Source organism: Anabrus simplex, chromosome X (genome assembly GCF_040414725.1).
Source record: "Anabrus simplex isolate iqAnaSimp1 chromosome X, ASM4041472v1, whole genome shotgun sequence".
NCBI lineage: Eukaryota > Metazoa > Arthropoda > Insecta > Orthoptera > Tettigoniidae > Anabrus > Anabrus simplex.
This window is the reverse complement of record NC_090279.1, coordinates 69,529,841-69,544,191: the sequence shown is the minus strand read 5'-3', so window position 1 is coordinate 69,544,191 and position 14,351 is coordinate 69,529,841.

The following is a 14,351-nucleotide window of genomic DNA, read 5'->3' as shown; positions in this document are numbered from 1 at the left end:
TTTGCCGTCATGTTCCGATAACCGAGAGGAGGTTTACCACGTAAAAAAACTCACTGTGCGAGCCTGTAACAAAAACTACGAATAATGAGCAGATTTTAACAAAACTCTTTCATTCTCTGACTAGGAAAGTTACATTTAGTCTATATTAAGTTAATTAGTTTAACATTAGGTTTGATTCTATCAGTAGCAAAATATGTGCGGCTCTTTAAACTGTGTAGGCCTGAACCCTCGGTGTCGGCATTCTTTCCTAAATTTACAACTTTGTGGCTTTATTAATGAGTTCTCGAGCTCGGCTCACAATATTTGTACCCTAAACCAGCAGCGTCTTTGTCTTTAAAGTAAGATGTAGGTACGAGGGCGACCGAGAAGTTTGATTTATGAAACATTGACAGGAAGAGGTGCAAGTCTAATTTAGTAGCGAATATTCCACGCAAAATCTTCGATTACCGCTGCCGTTTTTACCACCTACATTTACCTCAAAAACCAACTGAACAAATCCTGCGAGTCTTAAGATATGTCCGATCATCCTGCTTCTTCTTCTTCTGATTAAATTTTGTTAAATCGTCCTTCTCTCGGCTATCCGATTCAGTATCCCTTCATTCTTGAGTCAATCTATCCAACTCATCTTCTATAGCACCACATTTCAAAAACTTCTATTCTCCTTCTTTATCGTCCATGTTTCACTTCCGTACAATACCATGCTCCATAATTCCTATATTATTGTTAGAAGTAGGACTCCCTTGCTTGCGCTAGTCTGCTCCTTACTTATTCCTTTCCTAATCTGCGCTCCATTCCTTTGTACATCTTGTACTCCTCCAAGACTCTGTCCATACCATTCACCAATTTCTCCAGATTCAGATAAAACATCATCGGCTAACCTCAGAGTTATTACTTCTTCTTCTAGGATAGCGATTTATTTCCCAAATTCCCCTTCTGTTTCCTTTATTGCCTGCTCTATGTAGACATTGAAAAGGAGACGGGACGAACTGCAGCCTTTCCTGACTCTTTTCTGGACTGCTGCTTATTTTTTTCACAGCCTACGATTCCTATCTGTACAGGCTGCTTTTTGTACAGATCGTAGAATCATTCTTGGTATCCGTACGCGATCAGCTTCAGAATATCGAATAACTTGGTCCAATCAACATTAACGATTTTTTTCTACATCTGCTAATGACTTGCACGTCCTGTAAGATCATAAGTGCTACCTCTACTACAGTGGTAACACAAAACAAGGCACAAACAGAGTTTAAAGGGGAAGGAAAGAGAAAACTACACAATATAAGAAATCACTACACACTCGGAAAAACAGTAGCTGGCATTACGCGTATCTCCAACAAAAACATGTACGTATGTAAATATCAGTAAGGCCAACTAGTGGACAACAAACCGGGAAGATGAAAAATGCTGGGAACCTACCAAAGGCATGGACATGGCTTAGATTGCGGATTCTGAAATAAATCGCCGTGATTCTTAGATTTGAAAAATATTATTTACAAAATAATTGTACAAATACATTCCAAATACAATTCCAAGTTACGAGCTATAAGTTTAGTGATACACATAGCTTAGAGGCTCTTTAATAATACTTTCGTAGCAGTGTAAATTCAAATTTCAGATCAACTATACATCTAGTTACCAATGCAGTTGTACAATGCAATATACAGTGAAGTGAAACAGGTTCTCCAAAATCTAGTGTACCTCAAGTGATACAGAACTACCAGAGGCAAACCCCAAGGGAAATAATATTAAACTACAACCTACATATCTTAGTGAAGGAAGAAATGGGAATGCCTCGGAAAGGAACAGGTAAGCCCAGCTGAAATACTAAGGCGTCATAAGTAACTAATTTGGCGAATCTAGGCGAGGTTAGGGCAAACTCCTGTATGAAAAGCAAATCGGAACATTGCGGAAATTTTAGCAGGAACGGAATTCAAGAGTGTTTACCCGAGGAGAGTGCCATCCCGGGAACCGGGCGACGTCAACCAGATAGGCTGCTCACAGACAGATAGACCAAGACCGACAGAATTCAGAATACCGAATTTTTTTCGAACACTGCCTCGCTCTCTATATATAGGAATTTCCGGCCTTGGAGCAGCCAATCAGCATGCACGAGTTCCCTATCGCCACCTAGACTCACCAATCACAACCTTACTTTCGGTCGCGAACTTTGACTAACATTCTAGAATACGCCTGATCGCGAATGTCGTATTTCCAGAACAGTCAGAAATATTTTCTAGAATACATTACCCACAAAACAGCACACCCTGTTCCATAATTCATGTAACTTTCTGGATCCTTCCAGGAAATGTAGAACAGAATTCTACTATTTACAAATGCACATGTGACCAATCTTACACAGTACAGGTTAGGTCATAATAAATAAAATATCATATTGTACTTCACAAATAAAGTCTTAAAAACACTTTCCACTTGCACTACATAGTTCACTTGTGACAATAAGTAAAGTCTGGATTGCTTCAGATGTTCCTACAACTCTTTTGAAGCCAAACTGATGTTCTGCCAACTCAGGTTCAACTTGTCTTTCCATTCTTCAGTAAATAATACGTGTTAACCTTTTGCAGGCGTGGGATACTGAACTAATGGTGCGGTAGTTTTAACACTTGTAAGCATCTGTTATAACAATATTCTGTATAAAATCGAATGGCACTTCCCCTGTATCATACATCTCCAGCTTCTCCTATGGCAGAGGATGTCATCAGTTCCAGGTGCCTTGTTCCTATTTAGAACTCGCAGAGTTCTGTCCAGTCCTGACCTCAAAACTGCGTCTCCCATTTCACCAGCATCAACAGCTTCTTCTTCTGCTTGATACAATTATTCAGTTCCCGCATCTTTCTGCCCTGTCTTATTTACCCAGAAATGGTTACGAGCTGAGTTCGTTCTTCCTTAGCTGTCCTGCACTTTATATCTTCTTCGTTCTTTAATCGCTTGCATTCTTTTCTTCCCTCCTCAGTTTTTGTGTTCTTGTTCATCAATCAGGTCGAATATCTCTGATGCTTACTTGATCCTAACTTCCTTCCTAAATTATTTTAAGCTGACCTACTGATCTTCTCCTTCACGATTGTCCATTCTTCCTCTTCAGCCTTGTTATGAACGAAATCTGACTGACTCTGAGCGTTATTAGACGCGATGCTCATTGTGTTACTTGTATCCTTAATTTTCTAGATACGTCAACCAAACGTCATACTTAGCATCCACCTATCCAAGGTATGTTTCGAGGTTCATAGTATTTCAAAATCCCGGAATGGACTGGGGGTATACTGGAAACCGAAATAGTGATTTAACTCTCCCACATTGTATACAAGACTTACCTGACTGGCAATCGACCAAAGAGGAAAAATGTTTAGAAATTTATTTCCATTAAGGCGGGCAGATTTCAATTAAGTATGGTTGTGTATGTTTTGTGGGAGTGCAAAATCACGGTCTCGATTTCGTATAAACCCGCAGTGAATTCAGTGATTTAGAAACAATATGTTTGGTTCTATAACATTTTCTCCTAACTCCCACATTTATGGGTTAAATTGAGTCCGAAAATTTGAATAGGGTGAAATTTGGGTACATTTTTACGCTTTGCATAATTTTTGTGTACTGATGTATAAGCTAGACTCATGAAATTTGGTCCACATATGGCCTTTAATCGTACCAATGTGCGCACCAAACTTGATGACTCTATCCTCCTTATAAGTGTGTCAAACAGTGAAATATACAGCAAAAATAACCATATTTACGAACAATCCAGAAATACAGCCAAATCTAATGTATAAGGGAGAGAGATACGACAAAAAGTCATAGGAACAAAGTTGTAAATCACTCCAAATTGTGCGGAGTTCGTGCCATCCGTTTTGTGATACGACTTATTGTTTAGCCAGCAAATAGCTCAAAAGAATGTCTGCACAGTCATTAAAATTGCGTCCATCTTTCGATATTTTGGGGGGTAAAACGTGAAAATTTTTAACATCTTGGATTTTTTCCATCGGTTACAGGCTAAAAGCCATAATTTCGCCAAATTTAAATATCCCAGCTCGTCAGGCAGATTGTGCCGCGACCTTGATTTTTGGGGGGAAGGGGAAATTTAGGAAATTCAAGAAATTTTTGTAAGACGACGAAACATATAGGTTGTCGCTTTGGATAAATTATACGACTGGGTTCTTACGCTGAGCCCAAAGTTTGAAGGCCTCCAACGTGCTCCCTTCGGGGAATTTTGAGAATTTTCGATTTTTCTAGGGGTCCTGGGGTCGCAAGCTTCTCCGGTACAAAGTTTCTAATTTCTGAGATTTCTGGAAGTGCCTCACAAATTTGCGGCAATTTTGTTTTTTTATACGTTTATATATAGATCGCTCCTGACCGACCTGCTTATATATAGATGACTAAGGGCCGTATATTTTGGTGAAATATACCTGTTGATTTCGGTGTCAAAACTGACTTATTTCAGTCGGTATTTCGTGAAATAAATTGTCATAGTGATCTGTGCTTCTTGTGATTCCTTCCTTATAGTATGCGGTAAAACTGACTGATTTTGTGATTAGGGGTTTGAAAGTGAACTCTTGTAATGTATTAAATTGTTATTGAATCATAGAACAACTAAATATACAAAATGTCATAGAAATAAGTACTGGTATATAAACCACTGATACCTCGAAATGAAGTTAGTTGGTCTGCCTGTGATATGAATTTTTACATAGTCTACATATTTTTCCATTTTGCATTACTTGTCTACAAAGTTCGAACTAAGCATGGTGTCAACGTTATGAGGATGCAGAGATGTGCGACAGTCAGAAAGTATCTTTGTGTGACCACATTAGAGACGAACACTTGGATGCAAATTCACTGTGGTCTTCTCTCAAAGCTCCTAAACTGCACTAATACTGTCTTCGTCTGTACCAGATGTGCTTTCACTGCCATATAGCCCTGGAAGATGTTCGTGGATAGGCTGGTGCTGCCCGACCAGGGATGTGTAGCTCAGACGGTTAAGGCGCTGTTCAGTCCGGTGGTATTTGAAGGTGCTCAAATACGTCAGCCCTGTCAAGTACGGGACAGCATTTCGGCATCTCGGCGCCTCCGAGGACAAAAACAATAACATTATTACTATTAATACCGTCGTATTTTACGAGAAATACAGTATGATTTATCTTTCCTTTTATAATCATCCATGTCCTCATGCCAGGATTATCCAGTTTCTCTATAGGAATGCTGGCTTGCATGAATGCTTTTGTTTGGTCTATTACAAACTGCTGGATATCACTTTTGAACTTCCTTGCGATGTGTAAAGTATCGCCGAATATTATTTGTCGCTTATTTGCTTCATTCGCCTTTTTTGTGTGTTTCTGATTCTCTGTTTATCGCACATGTCTTCTCGTTTCCACTTAATACGAACATTACAGTACTTACACATTGGAATCTTTCTTACAGCACCAAACACATAGAACGCCTCACTGTTGTATTCATCGGGCCTCGGAAAAAAAAAAACTGTTGTGACTTTAGTTTTCGGCATTTTTATTCTTAAATCGTGGACATTTTCCAGTAGCGAACTCTCACTGCCAAAGAGTATAATACGCACTGCTGCATCTACAACCGCAACGCCATTGGCTGTAATCGATAATATATACCGATTTTGATTGATTGCCTTAGAGACCGCGGAACTGAATACACAGTCCTCATCGCTTTGTGTGGAGAATATACAGCCTATCAAGCAACAGACAGGAAACTAAAATATTCAAGTTGTCAGAAGCACTTAAACATTTATTGGAGAGCTTTTCCTGAACTATTTAGCACTTTTCTTAACAAGTGGGGTATATTTCGTGATTATTTGCGTAATTTGCGCAGTAGATCATATTTAATTTTGCTGAAATACGGTACTTTAGTACCTATAAAGTCATATATAGGAAAGAAAGAAGATATGAAAAAATTCGTGCTAAAATACGTCAGCTCCGTGTCGGTAGGTTTACCGGCAGAACTCCTACAGTCCGGCACCTCGGCGTCTCCGAAAACAGATTACCTGGCTTAGTCTAGTAGTGCTTAAATACATCAGCTCCGTGTCGGTAGGTTTACCGGCAGAACTCCTACAGTCCGGCACCTCGGCGTCTCCGAAAACAGATTACCTGGCTTAGTCTAGTAGTGCTTAAATACATCAGCTCCGTGTCGGTAGGTTTACCGGCAGAACTCCTACAGTCCGGCACCTCGGCGTCTCCGAAAACAGATTACCTGGCTTAGTCTAGTAGTGCTTAAATACGTCAGCCTCATGTCGGTAGATTTACTGGAAGAAGTCCTAAATTCTCACACCTCAGCGTTTCCGTAAACAGCAGGTTCGATCCTGGCTCAGTCCGATGGTGCTCAAATACATCAGCTTTGTGTCGGTAGATTTACTGGCAGAATACCTAAAATCCGGCACCTCGGCGTCTCGTGTTCGTGCGATGCAAATGCTGTGCTACTCTCAGGCAGTAATAACAGGCTACCTGTTAACAAGCTCGTGCCCTTTCCTATCCTACGATCGCTATGTGCGATGGAAATGCTGTGCTACTCTCAGGCAGTAACAACAGGCTACCTGTTAACAAACTCGAGCCCTTTCGTATCCTATGATCGCTACGTGCGATGCAAATGCTGGGCTACTCTCAGGCAGTAATAACAGGCTACCTGTTAACAAGCTCGAGCCCTTTCCTATCCTACGATCGCTATGTGCGACGCAAGTGCTAAGTTTACCTTCCTAGGATATCTTTCAGACATACATTAATATTTTTTTGTTTTCTTCCAGGTACATCAAGAATTATTGTTGTCATTCATCGGAGTTGCAGTTCGCAGTCTTTAATCGTCCCTCATCTGGGTTGCAGTCTTGAAACTTAAGGTATGTTTTAATCTTTTTTAACGATCTCATATGTTTGCAAGGTTTTTAAAAATCTAAAAAAAACAGAATTCCGCTTTTATTGTAGGAAAATCAAAAGGATTATGCTGACGGCTCAGCATACTTCAGCGATTTAAAAATTGGAGGAATGATTTTTCCGTGCCTGTGACGACTTCTACTCAGTGTGCTAACTGATTTTAGAACTAAATCTTGTGTCATTAGTTTTGTTGGTGCGTAATTATGACCATGAATTCGGAAACTGTACATATATGTTTCTCATCGCGTATTCTAAGCGGCATGATACGAAATTCATTAAATATTTTAGATCCAAATTCATTATTACTCTCTTGCTATAATGTTTTCGAAGAAAATGTCAGTTTTTTTGCTGTCTATGTATACGGCGCTTAAACTAAACGCTAGTCTTGCATGTTCTTTTATTCTTTTCGAAGATAATCATGAAAATCATGAAACATTTTACATTTCTTCTAAAATGACGAAACTCTTATGTTCAGACGATATTTCGGTATGGTTTCGTAAACACATCGTTGACAGACTGCTGGCTAAATTTCAAACGTTTGAAGAAGGAGCGAGGAATAAGGCACTTGAAGGTATTTTGCATCTTCAAATTAACGTGTGCAAATTTGACCCTTTCAGTTCAGGTAGGCGACACATTAAACTTCCTCCAGCGATTGTAAATAAAAAAGCAGTCATCAATATTCAGATTAACGATGATAATTGCTTCTTATGGCGCATTGCCATGGCGTTGAAACCAGCAACACGTCATCATTCAAGAACTTCTCAGTACAAGGATATATTTATCCAATTACAACAGACATTAAATTTTGAAGGTGTTTCTTTTCCCATGGATTTAGTAAACACATCTACGTTTGAAAAAAACCCCGAAATTTTCCTTTCCTGTATACGGTGTGACGGAGACCGTATTGTAGTGCCACTTGACTCCGCTTCTTCTCCCAAACAACATCATCTTCATCTTTTATACGTTTGCAATTAAACCACAAGGCACTACTGCTTTCCCGTCTGTTAAACTCTCAACTTTCAATACACCATGGGAAAATTTTTATTTGTGAGCGATGTTTGCAGTACTTTACGACAAATAGTTTGTTAGCTACACATGTCAATAATTGTACATCACATCCTGCCGTAAAACTTGTTCTGCCAACCACGGAAAATGCAGAAAAAAAGTTTGAGAATTATTATCGACAGGAACCTGTTCCCTTCACGGTATATGGAGATTTTGAATGTTTTACTGTTCCTTTTCAATGTTGCCAACCCGACTTGAACGAACCTTACACGGATTATGTGCTAAAGCACACTCCGTTTTCAGTAGCGTACAAAGTCGTTTGTTCGTACGATGCATCTCTATCCTTTTTTAAGATGTATCGAGGCGAAAACTGTACGGCAGGGTTTTTCAATAAATTGAAGGAGTTGGCGGAACGCGTTCATACGCTTATTTCGCAACCAGTGCCCATTCAAATGACGCTAGGAGAAATGATTTTGCATGATGAAAGTGGTAAATGTCACATCTGTAAACAGCCCATTATTTCCCCACAGATTAAGGTTAGAGACCACTGTCACTTCACCGGGAAATATCGTGGACCTTCACATGATTCGCGCAATCTTTTATATCGTGTACCTAAATTTATTCCATGCTTTTTTATTACTTGTCAGGTTACAACAGTCACTATATCGTTCGTGAATTTGGGCAATTAAATTGTACAAAGTTCACTGTGATTGTGCAAAATCATGAACGGTTTGTTTCATTCAGTTACCTTGTAGGCGATATTAGCATTCTCTTTCGAGATTCCTACAAATTTATGAACTTTTACTTGATACACTTGTAAATGGGATTTCCAGCGACGACTTGAAGTACATTCGTGAGTATTTTCCAGATCCCGAGGAAAGGGGCTCTGCCCTATGACTACATTCCGAGCTTTCAAACATTAGAAGAAACAAAATTATCTCCTCAGTCTGCATTTACAAGTGTGTTAAGTGAATGTAGCACGCTGTCACTCAGCTCATCGTCATACGATAAGCACACGGTATCTATTACTGATGAAGACTATTTGCATGCCTGCCAGGTGTGGCCAACGTTTCAGCTACAGATCTTAGGTCAATATGCTGACTTGTATTTGAAGATAGATACACTCTTACTCTATGATGTGTTTGAGAAGTTTCGTAAAAGGTGTTTATCTATTTACGGATTAGACCCTTGCTATTACTACACAACACCAGGTCGGTCGTGGGATGCGATGCTCAAGTTTACCGGTGTTCAACTTGATCTTCTAACGGATGTCGACATGCTTTTGTTTTTTGAACGCGGCATTCGCGGCGGACTCGTTTCGCTTGTCAACAGGCATGCTATCGCGAATAATCCCTACCTCGACAACTATAATCCAGAGAAAGAAGATTCTTACCTGATGTATTTCGATGTCAATAATCTGTATGGGTGGGTCATGTCACAGCCATTACCGTGTAAGAATTTTGTGTGGCTAACAGAAACTGAAATTCAACATTTAGATGTTTTTGAGGCTGCAAAAGATCCTCATCGCGGCTACGTGCTGGAAGCTTCTCTTGCATACCCTTCTCATCTGCATGATTCACATTCTGACCTTCCTTTTTGTGTTGAAAATATGATTCCACCTAACTATACGTCGAAACACACTAAACTGCTAGCCAATCTTTTTCGAAAAAGCGCTATGTTATTCACATACAATGTCTTGTTCAATGTCTCGAATACGTCTTACAGTTAGAGTGTATTCATCGTATCGTTGCGTTTAAGCAGGAAGCATGAAAGATTAGACAGCGGCGTGTTGGGGATAAATTTAAACATGAGAGAGGCGGGAGTGAACTTGTGGGACTCATGAACAGCCGAATTTAAAGTAAAACCTAACCAATGGAGAGAAGTATCCCACTTGGAATGATCTCCATGAAGAAAAGCGGTCAACGCAGATCGAAGATTACGATTGATCCCCTCAGCCAGAGATGGTTGAGGGTTATAAGCGGAATTTGTTACATGGGATATGGACAGATTAAAACAGTATTTCCGGAATAGGTTAGATGTGAAAGCCTTTGCATTATCAGGAACTATATTTTGACAGGGACCAAAAGAACGGTAGTCAGCTTAGTGGGGAACAATCATGAAAATCTAGTGAAGCCGTCTACACATTACAATAATAAATTTATTCCCGTGCCCCTTTGATCCCTAATGGGGTCTCATGATAATATTTGAAGATCATTGGCACAAGAACTGTCATCTTCTGATCATGCCTCGAAGGGCAACACAAAACCCCGTTACTCAATACATAAGGGACAACACGTTCCCCAGAAGAAATGGTTTCCATTACCGGAGCCAGCACGGGATCTTCTGGTTGATAATTCTCAGTGTCACGAAACAGAGTAGGGGCATCCGTCAGAATAGCATTAATACTAGGAGGTGTGGGCATAGAAAGAGAAGAACTAACTTCCTGTTCACTGGTCTCAATATCACTAGAAAACATGTGACTTAGTCCATCAGCAACTGCATTTTCTGATCCCCTAATGTGTCGTACATCACATAGGAAAGCTGAGATCCTGAGAGCCCGATGGGCGTTACGAGGCCACCTTAAGGCTGCTTGTGTCTTTCTAATTCAAATTTGACATGTTCCAGATAAAGGCGTAACTTCTCCAGGGCAAACAAGACTGCCAAAGCCTCTAATTCATAGCTAGAATACTTTACTTCTAGAGCCGATAAGGTCTTAGACGCATAGAAGGTATGCCGCCTTCCGAGTTCCGTCTCCTAAAAAAGGACAGCAGCCACAGCAGATGAACAGGCATCACTTTGGACAGTGAATTTCTTAGAGAAATCGGGCATGGCTTGTACAGGGACGTTACAATGAGCTAATTTAACGTCTTCAAAAGCTGCTGGCTGCGACGGCCCCCATTCAAATTTTACACCTTTCTTGCGAAGTAAGTTCAAGGGCGCCGCCCTAATAGCAAAGTTACGAATACATTTCCTGAAAAAATCACTATGCCTATGAATCTAGCGATTCCCTTTATGTCCTTCGGAGGCTTGAAGTCTGTGTTCTTGAATGGTCAATATATACACCATCGGGCGACACAGTATGCCCTAAGAACAACATAGAAGGATTGGCAAAGGCTACCTTAGATAATTTAACAGTCAACCCAGCCTTCCGAAGGCGATTGAGGACTTCCGTCAGATGATCTAAGTGCTCTTCGGAGGTCACTGAAAACACGACGACATCATCGAGGTAATGTTTCAGATATTCGAATTTGATATCGGAGAAGACCCTCTCCAGCTGTCTAGTAAGGGCAGCTGCACACGTGTGGATCCCGAAGGGGCGCAGTAGTATTGATACAGATTCCAATCCGGGCGAAAGCCGTCAGGTGTTTGGATTCTTCTGCCAGAGGTATTTTATTATATGCCTGGTTAAGATCTAATATTGTAAAGAACTTAGCCTTGCGAAACCATGAAAAACAAGAATGAACATTCAGAAGGGGTACAGATTGTAACAAAACCGATATATAAGGCCCTCAGGCCTCCTCTTCCATCCAACCAGGAAGTTAAATATGCATATATTACATTGTATTACTTACAATAAGTAGATCTCATACAAATTTAATTAATAAAAATACAAGGATGGTGATATTACATTAAGATGAAATAAATTAAGATTAAATTAAGATGAAATAAATCAGATATAATGAAAGGATATATTCTTCAAACTAATATTCTACATGTAAAAGAAAGAGGCAGTACATAAAACTTGATTTTGAAAACAAATCGGATAAGAATTTTAGACTCTCTACCAGGACATCCATAACAAGAGAATGGTTGTAAATAGCAGCATCAAGTTTACAGATGATCCTTACTAGTGCATAAAATGTCTCCAAAGTGCTTCCTTGAAAGTACGAATAGCGCTTAACCCCTTGATACTTTCGGGAAGGAGGCTCCACTCACGGCAGGCAATTACTGTGAATGATTTATCGTAGATGGCATTTATATGGGTAGGTAAAGCAAGGATGGAATTATTAGCAGATCTGGTGTTAAGACTATGATAAGAAGATAGGTATTTGAAATATGAAGTAAGGTAAAATGGCTTTGAAGAATTAAGGATTTTATGGAGATGGCATAGGGTATGCACAGTGCGACGGATTTCTAGTCGGGGCCAAGATAGGTAGTTATATGAAGGAGTTACGTGGTCATAGTACCGCAGGTTACAGACGTATGTCATACATGCATTTTGACCACGTTGTAATCTGCTCAATAACATGTTCCGAGTGTCTCTATAAATCGCGTCACAATAGTCGAAATGAGGGAAACCAGAGCTTCTACCAGTATTTTTTGAGTTTTTCAAGAAAATAAGTATTTATACCCGCGCAGCATGTGCAATGCAGAGAATGTTTTCTGGGTGATGTTTGTAATATGCGTTTTCCATGACATATAATCATCGAAAGTAACACCTAGGACTTTTACTGATGACATGAATGGTATGTTAGTATTACACAACCTTATAGATGGAATCTCTGGTCGATTGACCTTCGCGAGTAGTTTAGGGTATCCAAGGATGCGCGCTTGCGTTTTTGCTGGGTTTAACCAAAGACCACATCCCAAAGACCAAGAAGAAAACGATGTTAAATCCTGATTGATTTTGTCTACGGCCAAAAATATTAGATTTGGAGATGTATGGAGGTACATTTGTACACCATCAGCATAAATATGGTATTTGCAGTGTGTTAGGATTTGGGAGACGTCATTAATGTAAATAGAAAAAGGAAGGGGTCCTAACACCGACCCTTGGGGCACACCACACTGCACAGACCGCCAAATTGATTTGTTTATTCTATCTGTAACACACTGCCGACGGCCTTATAAGTAGGAATGCAACCAAAGGAGGGCGCTGTCCGAGTAATAGAGGAAATACAATTTCGAGAGCAAAATGTCAATTTCAGCAGAGTCAAAAGCTTCGTTCAAGTCTAGGAGTATTAAAACTGTCACTTCCTCGTTGTCCATAGCTTCTCGGATGTCTTCTGTGACCTTCAGTAGTGCCGTTGTAGTGCTGTGTGCTTGACGAAAACCAGATTGTAGTGGGTCAAATAAGTTGTAAGTCGTCATGTAGTCTGTTATTTGCCTATGAGCGATGAACTCTAGCGCTTTGGATAAAGCAGAAAGTATGCAGATGGCTCTGTAGTCAGATGGTTCAGAAGGGGATGCTACTTTTTTAGAGGACGTATAATGCCCACTTTCCATATTTCGGGAAATGTGCTCTCTACAAGGGAAGAGTTAAATTTGTTCATTAGTGCAGGAAATATCACATCCAGAATAATTTTTATCATCTCTATTCCTATACTGTCATTTCCTTTTGCCGCTGATGTTATCCGATTTATAGCAAACCTGACTTTTGAGTGGGTTGTTGGACGGAAGTAGAAGTATTCTCTATCTGTTCGCGTCTTTGCATAATTCCCGTCTAGAACTATCTGTTTCAGGGCTGCATTTAATGTGTAGTTAGATGAAAAGTAATCGTTCAGTTTTTCCAAGGGTATATTTTTTTCGTCGTCGTCTCGTCCTTTGGTAATTCCAAAGCTCTTTATGGATTTCCACAATACAGCTGTTGAAGCATTTCTTTGAATTAAACTGTGAGCGTGTCGTAGTTTAGCGTTTCTAATCTGTTGGGTCGTAGCGTTTCTTAGTCTCTTATAGTTCAGTAGATTGTCAGCAGTGCAATGTTTCTTAACTCGTCTATAAGCAGCATCGCGTTCAGCCATTAGTGCTCTAATCTCATCTGAGAGCCAGGGAGCTGGCTTTCGCGTAACTCGAGTCTTTTTTTCAGGGGCATGTCTATCGTACAGTTCAGTCATATGTTGATTGAAGAGAGTCACTTTGTCATTTAAGTCTTTAAATTTAAATATGTCATGCCATGGCACTGCAACTGTGTCTTGTAAAAGTTTATTCTTGTCAATTCTTCGTAGATCTCTATATGAAATTATTTCCTTTTTGAACTTGGGACTTTTAATAGAATAGGCCATAAGTATAGCATCATGTCGCGATATGCCTGGGGCACTAATTTGACCGCGATGAAGAACTAATTCAGGTTGGTTAGTGGTAATGAGATCAATTAAAGTGTGTGATGTGTCTGTGTGATGTGTAGCGTTGAAAGGGAGAAACGTTAAATCGCAAGCTCTAAAAGAAGTTAATAGGTGAGTTGTCTGAGGAGAGTTAGGTTCAAGAAGATGTATGTTGAAGTCACCCGTTATAATTATATTTCAGTAATCAGGGACTTAATCTTGTATTTGAGTCTCTAGATCGCATAAAAATCCCGCTTATGGTGGTTTATATACTACACCCAGAAGACATTTTACTTCACTCACAGTTATTTCCAACATGAACTCAGGTTTCCATTCGTACGGACCTGTAGACCTACAGATTATTTTAAGGCGTAAGCCGGTCATAACATACAGTATGCGGCAGTACCCCCGGAGG